Genomic DNA, 14,363 nt, shown 5'->3' with positions numbered 1-14,363 from the left:
AAATAATCTGTGATATTTACTAAAGTTATCCTTGATTTATATCGTAGCAACTATTTATGTAAGTTATCTGTGAAACAAGCCTATAAAATCGATAATGTAATAGGAAAAGTTGTGATTTCTTTCACATTTATCATTCATTCCTTCTGTGGAATTTTGTATTTTTTCCGGAACAATCCGTGATACTTAATTGTAATATCTGTGATATATACCGCATTGTGATTCATACAAGAGTAATTCATTATACTTATCAGAATAATTCACATAACTTATGTCGGGGAAACCTGTGATATTTGCCGCATTATTCTGTGATACTTACAGGAAACCGATGATTCTTATCGGAAAAATCTGTGATACATATCAAAGTTATTCTGAATTATTCTTTGATACATGTCTCAATAATCGATGATAAACAATGGGACAACCTGTAATAGTGTGAAGTGCAATCTGTGATATTTACTAAATATCTATCTGGTATTAATCACAAATATCTGTTATACTTCCTTGGGAAATTCTCGAAGACGTTAAAATGCCAGCCAAAGATACATTTGTACACAACTAATTACTGAACTAAGAATCTGAGAGTGACAGTCTAGCCCCGAAAAAGACTTATTTTAATATTCTAAATTCGCTTTCTTAAAGTTTTTGCCATGATTTAATTTATAGTTTCTTCCATTATCTATTATCTGTATAAGTCAAATGAATCAATAATTGCGATAAAAGTTAATTATCCTGCAATGAAATTTGTTTTGCGGTCTGGTTATTTCCAATTCGAAAACTATCTCAAACCCAAACTTTATTCCTATACCTACCTACACCTTTTCCAAATATAACGTCTGAAACTTCCTTGTTTAGATAGCTACCTACTCGTAACACGTATATATCTAGCCAAACTTCTAACACTCGATTTCACCCTAATAACGAACCCTCATGTGCACATAGAGACCACAATTGCTCTTGCTCCAACTTTGGATATATGCAACTCAAAACACCATGCAGAGATAGGAATAGCTTAGATTGTTGGTTGGTATAGGTTTAGGCCCATATACAAGAAGGAAGCTTTCACCATCCTCTGTGGCCTATTTCAATTTGCAATTGTTTCCATCTGTGGACTCAATTTTTAAATCATTTTGTTCGCTTTTTCACAAAAATCTCTCTCTTTCTTTCTATCTCTTCGAAAGTCCAAACAGTTTTGGAATATGCACATGTGGACAGTTTTTGGTGTGGTAATTCTTAATATTTTTATGTTTGATTTTTTCATTTTTCGGGAAGAGAAATAAAAAAATAAGCGATGAAAAAATTCAGTATGTTTATATGTCAACATGTTTGCATGTTTGTCTGTCGGAGTCTCTCATTCGATACGATTTGTGTAAATTTGGTTTTGTGTTTAACCTATATGTCATTCTGTATGTCTGTTTGCCTACATGTCTGTCTGACTTGATATGTCGGTATGTATGTTTGACTGTCCGCATGTTTGCATGCGTCTTTACCTGCATATATGTATGTATTTGTCTGTTTATCTGTCTGTGTGTTTATCTCTATATATATCTGTCATTTTTTTCCATCTGTCAATCTGATTGCATGTGTTATATGTCTGCATGTTTGTTTGTAAGTTTCTAGATTATTTCCTTTACAAAATTATCAGAGTGCCATTTCTTGCAAACAAAAAAAAATAACCATAACATACATTTTTATTTTAGGCTGATCACACTATCTAAATCCTCCATAATATGCAGCAGACCAAATGCAAACAAACTCCCGTTATTGTAGAGTGCATCCAATCGCCTTTTGTTCTGCTGCTTCATTTGGCAACACCAACGATTCGTAATTAAAGCGAAAATTTATCGAGGGCTACTATACGAATATACCTCCTATAGATACCCTTCATATAGCTTATAGATGCCCCTACCAATATCCTTTGGATATAGTGGCAAAAATACATATACGACGAGTATACAGTTGTTGGTTTGCTATCTCTACGAAATGGTCTCGAAATTAATTTGGATTGTGCCTTGGGGCAGCCGGGAAACGTTAAATTCGACGAAAATTCAGCGAAGCTCCAATGTCTAATCCGAGGCAATAAATGTCTAATAGAACGCGCGTTCTGAATTTCAAAGAAGAACCAAACACATTTCGCACATAGAACATCAGTGCTGCGGCACCCATCACCCGCAGTCCCCACATCATGAGGATTTGGAAATGTAGGAATGGTGACAATTTGACACCCTCTAACGCGCAATACAAAGACAAAACGTATGGCCCGGTCTGGGATGATGGGAAAATGTTGTCTCTAGAAACAAAAAAAAAAAGGCAATAAACATCTCACATCCTATGGATAGCAACATGAAGGTGTATAAATGTATATGTGCACTGGCTGTTTACCTGGAATAAGCCATATGGTTGTGCCACCCGCTAACATAACCATTACCACGAAACGAAACCGTTAAGGACTCTAAAGACCATAAGGAAGCACAAAATGGCTTTAGTGTTTTGTTTTGAATTTTATAGCCAGTATTTTCGGCGAGAATTAAGAATTCCAAGACTATTTGGATGCTTTGTCTTGATTGCTTTCATTAATTGCACCATTAACAGAGTTTTTTTTTTAGTGTCATTAAACTTGGTGGAAAAAATGTTGCGAGGGGTAGGAGGTTTTAAGCAATTATAGTTTTAAATCCACTATTTATTAGAATGAACATTAAGAGTTTTTGTTCCGATTTTCTTAAAACCATTTTTTATATATTCCACAAATCTTTTCAATATTTATAAAACAATATTCCATTGTTTTACCTTCTGTTAATTGGTTTAGGAGAACAAATTATTTTGAATAAAATAGGACGAAATGCATTAAGAGACTATAACAAAGCATAATAATATTTTCATTTATTTAGAGGACAGCACTGTAAAGTAGTGAAAATAGTTAAATAAATACTTTTTTTAACTTTTTGTTATTTTTAATGACTTGACTATTAAAGTGACAGTATTATTGTTAATATACCAATAGGATATAATATTATTATGTTTTGTCTTTTGTATCATACAATTCACACTCACTTACGCCACTTTCCTGATTGTGTGTAGCACCCGCTAGTAGAGATGATATCGGTATCAAATTTCCCCTTATGGAAGGGAAAACCAACTGAAGTAAAAGGTCTAATAGTCTAAGATCCCTCATAGTTATACCAATTGAGAGTTATATTTTCTTAAAGGTAGTGTTTAAAGAAACATTTTGCTCATGGGTCGCCCGGCGACATCCTGTCAAGGCATAGGTTTGCCACGCTTTAAAGTTCATTTTTTTGAGTTTTTTTCGACAACGCCACCCTGCTTATATGGTTAATGTTAGAGGTGTAAAAAATATATTATGCCAGAGACAAATTAATTTAAAAACTTGAATATTTAGGATTTTTAGATATTTCACATTTTAGTTGGGTAGACTAAGGTGAATTCAGATAAAGGTCAATAAAGTATTTCCTTAACAAAAAGTGGTAGAAAAAAAAATTGATACTGAAATCGATAGATATTTGTTGATATATAAAAGTAACACATACAAACAAAAAATATAAAAAATCTGCAACTCGAGATATGGACGTTTAAAAGTAAAAACCGTGAAATTTGATGTCTGAGATATAATTCACTAAAAATCAGCACGAAAGGTATTTTAATAATGTTTTATTAAAGAGCAAAAAGAAAATAACTTGACACGCATCTGCCAAGGTGCCGTGAAATAACGCCGAGCGAAATAACGCCGAATTCCAAAATTCGGCGTTATTTCACTTTCAAAAGCGAAATAAGGCCGAATTTCAACATTCGGGCTTATTTCACAATGACAAAGTGAAATAACGCCGATTCGGCATTATTTCACTTTTTCGGTGAGGCAAATCCTGCTAAGTGGAGCTTAGGAAAAATTGCAATGTTACCACCTGTAGTCAGTTTGGTATTGAAATGCCATATTCTTGGCAAAGGGACATAAGGCCCATGGACATAACAGCCACTTTATATTTGTGGACTTAAGTCCCAATTGAGTGAGACATAAGTTCCAAATTAATTGTCAAACTCAGGTTGGACATAAGACCCACAAATAAAAGATGGACGTTATGTCTCACTAACGAAGAATTCACAAATTATAAAATTATTTCCCAACTGGATTTGGGATAGTTACAAAATTCGATTTTGCACTTATGTCCCACCCTATTGGCACATACGCCTATCCAATAGTGTATCCAAAGCAGGACAGCATGTCCCCAGCCTACAAACATACTCCACTATTTATACGCCTAAGTCCTGTTTGTGTTATAACTTAGCAAACGCGAAGCGGAAAAAAATTTGCTTACATGAGAATATATTTAATTTTCGGAACCCAAACGCGAAGCGGAAAAAAATTTTGCCCACGGGAGAATCAATTTTGAGGTGTGAAAATAAAAATTCGCGCGAATTTTTATTTTCACACCTCAAAATTGATTCTCCCGTGGGCAAAATTTTTTTCCGCTTCGCGTTTGGGTTCCGAAAATTAAATATATTCTCATGTAAGCAAATTTTTTTCCGCTTTGCCTTCCACCAAGTAAAACAGGTGGGATTTATTCGTTTCTTATCTTTGTATTGTGACGACCGCCCTATTTGCGAGATAATTTTCAAAATGACCCGCGCTTATCATGCGAGGTTGGTTGTATTCAAAGTTTCTTTTTCATTTAAAGAATCTGAAACAAAACGCGAATAAAATAGAACAAAAGTTATTCTACATTATTATTTTATATTTCGAAAAGTGTGGGGCTTATGTCCCAGTTAAATAAAAAATATGTTGGGCTAATGTCTCACTCAAGTGGGATATAATTCTTAAATTAAATGTCGTGCCACTCAAGTGGAACATAACTCCCAAAAATAAAGAGTGGGCGTTATGTCCTTGGGTCTTATGTCCCTGCGCCACATTTTTATCACATCTTGAGCCCTATCTAGGTTAATGAATAATTAAGAGGCATATAAGAAATAAGAGCCAAAACTTTTTTGGAACCTATACCTCGATGGGATGGACATAAGTCCCAAATTGGTATGGGAGCCATTGTGCCCAAATAAATTTGGGACTTATATGCCTTCGAAAATAAGAAAAAGGGTAACATACCGGTTAACTTGCGTCTGCTCTTGTGCTGACTTTTCTAACATTCGGCCTTATTTCTCAGTTGGGACTCGGCGTTATTTCACTTTGACAAAGTGCAATAAGGCCGAATGTTGAAATTCGGCGTTATTTCGCTTTTGTAAAGTGAAATAACGCCGAATTTTGGAATTCGGCGTTATTTCGCTCGGCGTTATTTCACGGCACCATCTGCCAATTTTGATTTAACTTAGTTTTTGGCTTCTTTGTATTTTAGAAGAATTACAGATTTTTAAATTGCAATACACTGTTTAACGAAAAAAAAACCAAATTTGGAAAAACTTACGTTTTGTAGGGCATGTTGAATATATTTAAACGGCATACTTTATTTTTCAAAAAATCTCAAAAATTAAGTTGGTAACCTTTTTTTGATAAAAAATGAAAAATAAAATAATAATATCACCAGTGGCGTACGTTGAGTCGCCGGGGCCCCAGGGTAAGACTAAATTTTGGGGCCCCTTTGATATTTGGGGGCCCCTTAGTTAAAAAAAAAATACTTATACTCCATACGTTTTTTTTTGTATGGCTTATTTATTTTTAGGTTTATTTTAATGTTTTAAATGTTCGTAATGCACTTTGCTATACTGAAAATGAAAAATGTAAATAAAGTTTTGTCTCTCATATAAGTAGTAAACATTTGTACTAGGGGCCCCCAAAATTAAATATTTAGAGACCCCTAAAATAAAATTTTTTTTAGCTTAGAATTGGTAGTTCTTGGGGCCTCTGTTCAGAAGTAATAAATACATATTTTATTTTCCATCATCAGGCCGCTGAAAAATTATTTTTAGAGCCTCAAATTTAATTGCTTAGAGGCCCCTAAGATATAATATAATTTTTTTGGAGCCAAGAATTAATACATAGGTATTGGGGCTTCGTTCTGAAGTAATATACGGAATGCCACCAATAACGTAATGTTTTTATTTTGGGCCCTGATGTATTTATGTTGGGGCCCCTAAATTTATATTTAATTTTCCATTTAATTGTTTTGAACCACTTTTGAAGATCCTCAAATAATATTTTTTTGCTTTTTTGGGGCCCCTAATGTATTATTTGTGGTGGCAAAGATTTTTCAAGTAATATTTTTTGGGGCCCTAAGATAAAATTATAATTTTTCTTTTAAAAAAGCAGTTTATTTTTTTTTGGGGCCCCTGGGGTAACTTTTTTTAAAAATCAATATACATATATTGTGTGGCTACCATTGCATTATACATTAGACTGAATGAAATAATTTGTCTCCCTGGTTACTTCGTAACTCAATTTATGATAACAGTTTCCTTCTCTGCATTGTCTCCAGTGGGGGCCCTGGGGCGGTCGGGGGCCCCGGGGCACCGCCCCGCTTGCCCCAAGGTAGTGTACGCCCCTGAATATCACCATTATTATTAGTACAGGTAAAATAGTACATAAAATCAAGAAATAAAAAAAAAAAAATTGTTACACTTATGAAACTTGGCAAAAAGTTTGCTTTTGGGATAAAAGTCTATAAAAAAAAGTTTAGCGGAAGGGTGTTTTTTCGCGGACAAGAGGGAGGGGGTGAAGGTCAAATATATACTGAAAAAAAATTGTTTGTCGAATATCATCATATGACACATGTTTTCAAGGTATTTTTTGATGCTGAATCTAATGACATAAAATAAAGTCAATACGATTGCTCTAAGAAAAGTTATTGCCGATTAAAAACAAGGGTGCTTGTTTTTTGACTTCAACAAGTCAAATATAACCGAAACCCATGTGAAAAAACATGCTACACTGATAAAATTCGGGATGAAGGTTTTAGATAAAGCAGGGACAAAGGATTCATAAAGTTCTTAAAATTTTTTTGTGAAAGATTGTTTTTTTGATGGGTTAAGTTGTGTGTGAGGAAGGTATCATAACAGCTAACTTAAATTTTTATTTATTAATTAATTTATTAACTTTTAAAACTTGGTGAAAAAGTTTTGGTTGGTATAAGAATTAAGAATCAATAAAAAGTACAAAATTATCTTGAGTGAAAGGGTGTTTTTTTTCAAGAAATGATGAAATTCGGAATAAGTACCACAAAAACTTCATAAAAATTGTTACACCAATGAAAATTGGTAAAAATGTTTCATTTATAACAGAAACCAAGAACCCAAAAAGTCTATACAAACATTTTAGGTTAAATGGTGTTTTTTTTTTGGGAAATAGGGAAAATCCGCGATAATCGATCCGAAAGTTTTTTTGAGTGAAAACAAAAATGATGGGTCACTTTAATGAAATTTGGTAAAAACATTGATTTTTAGATAGAAAGCAAGAATAAAGAGTTTTCATAAAAAAATTTTGGTGAAAGGGTGTTTTTTTCGAAGATACAGTAAAATCTGCAATTGGTCCCAAAAAGCCTCCGCGAAATCCGCGAAAAAACACCCTTCCACCCAAATTTTTTTATAGACTTTTTTTGTACTTGGTTCTTATCCCAAAGGCAAACTGTTTGCCAAGTTTCATGAGTGTAACAATTTTTTTTTATAAATGCCTATTTTACCTTTACTATATATATTTATGATGAATAAGAACTTTCAGAAATCTTTTGTTTCATTTTAAAGAAGTAAATAATAGACCAGGGTCGATCATTTTTGAAAACAAAGAAAATCATAGTAGAATGAAACCCATTGGAAAAGGAGGTGAATATGAAAAAAATGAAAGGGAAAATAAATTACGGGCGAGCCGAATTCTGGAAGTGGGTGGGTTGAGTTTTTAATGGTAAAACATAGTATACCTCGATTTACGGCAAAACTACAATTCATTTGGAAAAAAGTTATAAAGCAAAGTTATTTGCCATAAAAAGATCTACAACTTTTTCATTCACAAATTTTTCACATAACCTCAAAATTAATGTGAAAATTGAAATAACCAAATTTTTGGTTTTTTATTTTTATATTTTTATATTTTTCAAAAAAAAATTTTTTTCTAAGAAATTTTATGAAAACTTACCTTTCTGCGCGGTCAAAATTCTTTTGTCAAAATTCTGCTTTCAAAATTCTGCTTTACAAAATTCTGCTTTCAAAATTCTGCTTTTCAAAATTCTGTTTTTCAAAATTCTGCAGAATTTTGACCCGATCCCGAAAAAATAAATATTTTACATCAAATTAATTAATTATTGTTGTCCCAAATACACTGTAATTAATTTGATGTAAAATATTTATTTTTTCGGGATCGGGTCAAAATTCTGCAGAATTTTGAAAAACAGAATTTTGAAAAGCAGAATTTTGAAAGCAGAATTTTGTAAAGCAGAATTTTGAAAGCAGAATTTTGACAAAAGAATTTTGACCGCGCAGAATTTTAGCCCCAACCCTATTTTTTCACCTTATTTTGACTTAATATAACAAAAAAAAAAAAACACCCTAATTTTTAATCGAAAATTCACGTGTCAAAATATCAGCTTTTTTCAAAAAGCCAGTAGGCATTTTGTTCGTTAAAATGTCTACTTTCTGATGGTGTAAAAAAAATTTTTACATTAGTACATGTTCTCGTAAAATGCAAAAAATGAAAAAAGCTAGAATTCAAAAATTTTGGTATCATTGTTTACAATTTTGGCCAATGTATTTATTAAAACTTACACTTTAATTACTCAAAAACCATAAGATCTTATGTAACATTGATAAATCTTGTATTTAGGTCTTTTCAAAATAAAGAAGAGCTGGTTTTGTACGTAGCAATTGAATTCGCGAGTGCGATTTAATTTGGGATTTTTTCTGGAGTTTTTGCCTTAACCTAGATCTGTCTTAAGGATTTCGGCTCTGCGGATATTTTTGTTGGAACTATGGGTTTTGGTAGTTTGTCACTAATCCATCCAATCTGGGGCATTTCCTAATGTACAATTTTCATAATTTTGAAACCCAAAGAGTTCCATGCATTTCCAAGCAGCAACAAGTCCTAAGTACTAAAATTAATAATAAGATCAATTATTTAATAAAGTATTGAAAAATCGAGATAGTGATGTTAAATCAAAAAACTCGGTATTTACAATTTTCTGTTTGGAGTAAGAGAAAGAACTTGTAAAAAGAAGGCAAGCCAAAAAACCAGTAGATATCTAGTCTTGAGCACCTGAAAGCTATCAATTCTTATCAATGTACGAGTAGCTTATTGAGAAGGAGAACCATAAATATGAAAGCAATTTATGATAAATATAGTTTTCCCTCTTCATTATAACATGACATGAACAACTAAACAAATTGCCAAATATTTCAATTCTATTCAACTAAATTGCGCTTACAGGCAATAACAACAACAACAACAACAAAAACTTCTTATTGAACTCTTACGTTGTTAGACATCCAAATGAGTTCCTCTGGCAAACAATTAACTTGGCTTTCAAAATGATGATTAATTAGGCGCAGCCAGTTTGCAATACGTACATCGATGTTAACCGCACCGCACTGTGCCGCCAATAGAAATATATAGTAACTTTAGCTAAATCGTATATATAAACTGCATTTCTGAATATATGCAAACCTACATTCGATGATTTCTTTGAAGTCGTTAAAATAAAAAAATAAAAAATAAATAAATAGGCATGTTGTTATGGGCCTCAAGATAACAGACCTGTTATGAACTAATTTTCTTGAAACAAAATCAAACATAACAGCCGCGCAGTGATTGTGACATAAGGATAGGATAGGACCATCGACTATCATTATGGTCTAGGTTTTAAATTAAATAGGGTAAATTAGGCTATGTGAAAGTGGCAAACCCAAATGCTAATTTTTGTTTTCAAGCCTGACGTCTAAAATTTTATTTATTTATCTTTTTTTTTTCATAAATAACATTCCTGTAAAGAAGCTTAAGTTGATTTTTTTCATTTCACCTTAAAAACCACAAAGTACAAATATTTTTTCAAGTGTAAAAATCCTTCATTTTTTTATGCAAACATTTTTCAAAAGCAACAACAAGTAGAAAACGGTGTGTGAGGTGATTTCTTTTTTGGTACACGAATAGAACTTTTTATAGACCTTTCTCAACTAACTTTTTTACTTCCAACAAATTACATCACTTTCTTTCGTTAGCCGACCCTTAGTTAAAAAAAATATGACAAAAAAACTCTTTTCAAATTACCAACTTCTTAAAAATCAAAATTTGTTTTTTTTATTCAGCTTTTATTGGCCTCATTTGTATGTTACTAACCAACTAAGAATAATGTACCTAATAAAATCTTGGAACTCAATTTTGACCCACTTCTAATTATCGTATAGAACTAAAACCTTGTACATGTATGTAGTTCGGTCGGAAATACAATACTTTAGTGGTCCGGACCCTGGGGAGGGGAATCGGGGTCAAATCACCCCACATCAAAGTAGGTAAGTCTTCTTCCAATAATCCTATCGAACTTAAGCTTTGTACATATGTAGATGTATGTAGTTCGGATGACAAAACAATATTTTTGTGTTCCCCTAGGGAGGGGAATTGAGGGGTCGAAACACCCCAAATCAATTTTAGGCTTGCAGGTACGAGCGAAAGAGAGGGGCTATTGAGGCTTATACAACCAAATTCGAATTGAACCTAATTTCAGTCATGATAAGACTAAAAATTAAAAAATAAAATACTTAAAATAAATGACTTATCTACGGAATCGGGTCAAAATTCTGGCTTCAAAATTCTGCTTTTCAAAATTCTGCTTTTTCAGCGAAAATTCTGTTTTTCAAAATTCTGCTTTTTTTCTATTCTGTTTTCAAAATTCTGCTTTTTAAAATTCTGCTTTTCAAAATTCTGCCAGCATTATATTTGAACAAAAAAATTCTGATAATTCTGTTTTTTTTTATATAGCATATGCGCTGGCTAAAGAAAAATACACCTCATTAATATAATTCAACATTGGTACTTTCCTAAATTTTTTTATTTAAGTGTCGCAAATATTTTTTGAAATGCATATACTGACTTTCTTTCAAATAAAATATGTATACTAATTGGAACCGATGTTGTATATTCCTTTTCTTATTCAAATTTTTGAAAATTCATCTTTATTTGATAAATTAATAAATTTTTAGTTATTTTCGGAAATGTTTAATATTAAAAACCTTTTCTTAATATTTTCAAATTTATTCATTTATAAAACAAAAATTAATTCGCATTTAAAAAATGACAAATTATATAGGTAAGCAATCAAATAAGCAGATAATTTTTCAAAAAGATGATTTTACAGAATTCTGCAAAAAATTAAAAAGGGTTTGGAAAATGTTAAAAAGCGCGCGCTTTTTAACATTTTCCAAACCCTTTTTAATTTTTTTCAGAATTTTGAAAAGCAGAATTATGAAAAGCAGAATTATGAAAAGCAGAATTTTGAAAAACAGAATTTTGAAAAGCAGAATTTTGAAAGCAGAATTTTGACCCCAACCCCTTATCTACCTATAGGAAATGGTAAGATCAAAAAGCGTAGAGCTCATTTTTGTTGGTTGTACTTTCATAAAGTTTTTAAAAAAGCTCTCGACGCTTTTTGATCGAACCATTTCCTATAAGTCAATTAAATTATTTTCTAGTTTTTAGTGGTAAAGCGTATTTTTAGTTTTTTTTTAAACTATGTATTTTATTTACAATTGATCTCAAAGATGGGTTTTTTGTTTTTTATTAAATTTTCCCCAATATTTTCGGATATATAAAGTGTTTTCCTATAAAGTCTTAAAATTGAAATATGTATATAAGGCTATTTTTTTTTGAAAAAAAAAACCACATAAAAATCGATTTGAAACATAAAAAAGTAAGTTTCGTTAAAATCCAAATAAACGTAAAAACAAAAAATGTATCACTATTTTTGAGATTAGGTATATAAAAAAAATATTTTAGTAAAAGTAAAAAAGAATGGGTGATTTGAATGGGAAAAACTGTCAGTTATACCCAGGCATTAGTGATTTTAGCTGATATATTCGTGCACCGATACAAGAAGCAATCTAACATTTTACCGATTTTAACGGTTTCAACGGGAAAGCCTGTTGATTTTACCGAACAATTTTTGATTTAAAATTCTTTTTCACCAAATCCATTGATTTTCGTTTTGAGTAGGTACAGTTGGTGAAATCAAAGTGGAACCTGGAATTGGAAAATAGAAACTCGGGATACGAAAGCCATTCATGATTTTACCGGATTTCTATGGAGAAATCCGTGATGTCAACGAAGAAGTCCGTATTTTATCGAAGAAAGCGAGGCGATATGACCGGAAGAATCGATGAATTGAACAGGTAACCTGAAAAAAAATCAATTCTACCAGAGTGACTTGGAGGCTTACGTGCTTTACCTTTGAGCCCTGTCATGATTTTGAGTTGTCCTTTATTGTTGGTATTCCACTATCGCAGAACTTGGAAAAAGTTGTTGTTTGCTAGAATCTTCAAAGTCACTTCGAGATCCCCAAGCTACTGTCAAGAGCCAAGAGTTTCTTAACCGCCTGTAGGCACACCTCTTTTTTGTGATAGGCAATTTGGTTTGTACTTTTTCATTTCGCAAGAAATTTTTGCAGTCTCAATATTTTATGCAGAATCATAAATATATTTTCAAATATGATAAAGAGACTTTTTTGCGACCACTTTTTTGAAAAATCCTTATTTTTTTTTTTATTTTTGTCTTGCCAAATTCGCATCCGTGTGCCGACAGAAGGTTAATACTGATCTGATAAATTGGTTTTCGGTCTAAATTTCTTGAGAGTTTGACAACATACAAATTCTTGAAAAAGCCAATTAATAACTCTCGTAAAATGAATCTTCTCTAACCAACTTGTTAACTGATTCACTATAAGAGTCTTCCAATATGTTTTTTTCTTTTTCAAAATTTTGGCGCAAGCCCAAAGACACTAGGTATACCTCTTATGTAGCTCACGTGTGCGGTGTGTAGGATGGTTGGTTGGCGCTTAGGCGATGATTTGTATTGGCGAAAACGTGACAGTCTTTTAATTCCTTATCCCAAGTTTTCTCCTTATTGAATCAGTGCGGTCGGTGCTGAGTCGGTGCGTTGTAGATATTCTATACTCAGCTTAGCTAAACAGCTTCAAAAAATATATTGAACCTGCCCGGGTGGTTGACTGGCTTGTGTCTGGCTGCCTGGTGGGTTTTTGTTTCTACTGGTTCATTTGACTTTATATGTAGTTTATGTCTTCGACTAATGACTTTAGGAATTCGTTCATTTGCAAGAAGACGCGTGGTAGTTCAGTTTTTAGTTTCTATATTCCATTTTTGTGCATAGTGGAAATTAGTTTTGCCTCATATGAGGGCCAATTATAAATGGTGTCTGATTTTCTGACTCACAGCCGCCGTAGTGTGTTACTAATCATTTTTAAACTTGAACACTTCCTTAATCTGGGAATAATATAAAAGAAAAAATATTTTGAAATCAATCTCTGCCAAGAAGGAAACTCTCAAAATAGGCATATAATAGTTAACCCAAAGGTATGCAGTTGCAGTTGTTTAAACTTAATGACTAGCCTCAGGGCTAGCTAGTATATGAAAACAAACAAAACACAGCAGCTTTAGAATTGCTATGTAAAGTCACTATACAGGGTGTCCCACAGTCACCGCCCCAAATGAAAACCATGGATTCCTGAGGTCATTTTAAGTCGAAAAACTTAAGAGGTAATTTTCTCGTTTTCGTCCCGTTTTCGAGTTACCACGGTTTTTATGATTTTTGCTCTCTTGTCCTTTAACTGGCCTTATCTTTGCCAAACTACGTTTGATTTGAAAGATTTTTTTTTACAACCAATCAAGAATTTACTACAGTTTAAGTTTGTCTCAAAACTTTTTTTCTGCGGACAACCGTTTCTCCACAATTTTGCATCAAACACAATTTTTTCGTTTTTTAAGTCGTTTTTTACACTTTCATATCATTTAAGTCAAAAAAACACGTTAATGAGTATTACTTTTTTGTGCTTTTTATTAAAGCCCAGTTTATTTTCATAAAAAAAACAAGTTTTATTTCATAAAAAAGGCTACTGAAAGTAATTAAAAAAAAATAAACAAACTGAGTGAATTAAAAAAAAAATAATTTTGAAATAAAAAACTAATTTAAATGAATTAAAAACTTTTTCTGAGCTATTGTGGTTAAGAAAAGAACAAATAGATAAAGCTCAGAAAAAGTTTTTAATTCATTTAAATTAATTTTTTAATTAAAAATTATTTTTTTTTTAATTCACTCAGTTTGTTTATTTTTTTAAAATTATTTTCAGTAGCCTTTTTTATGAAATAAAACTTATTTTCTTTATGAAAATAAACTGGGCTTTAATAAAAAGCACAAAAAATTAATA

Source organism: Episyrphus balteatus, chromosome 1 (genome assembly GCF_945859705.1).
Source record: "Episyrphus balteatus chromosome 1, idEpiBalt1.1, whole genome shotgun sequence".
Taxonomy (NCBI): Eukaryota; Metazoa; Arthropoda; class Insecta; order Diptera; family Syrphidae; genus Episyrphus; species Episyrphus balteatus.
The sequence above is the reverse complement of the archived record's forward strand: the minus strand, read 5'-3'. Positions refer to the sequence as shown.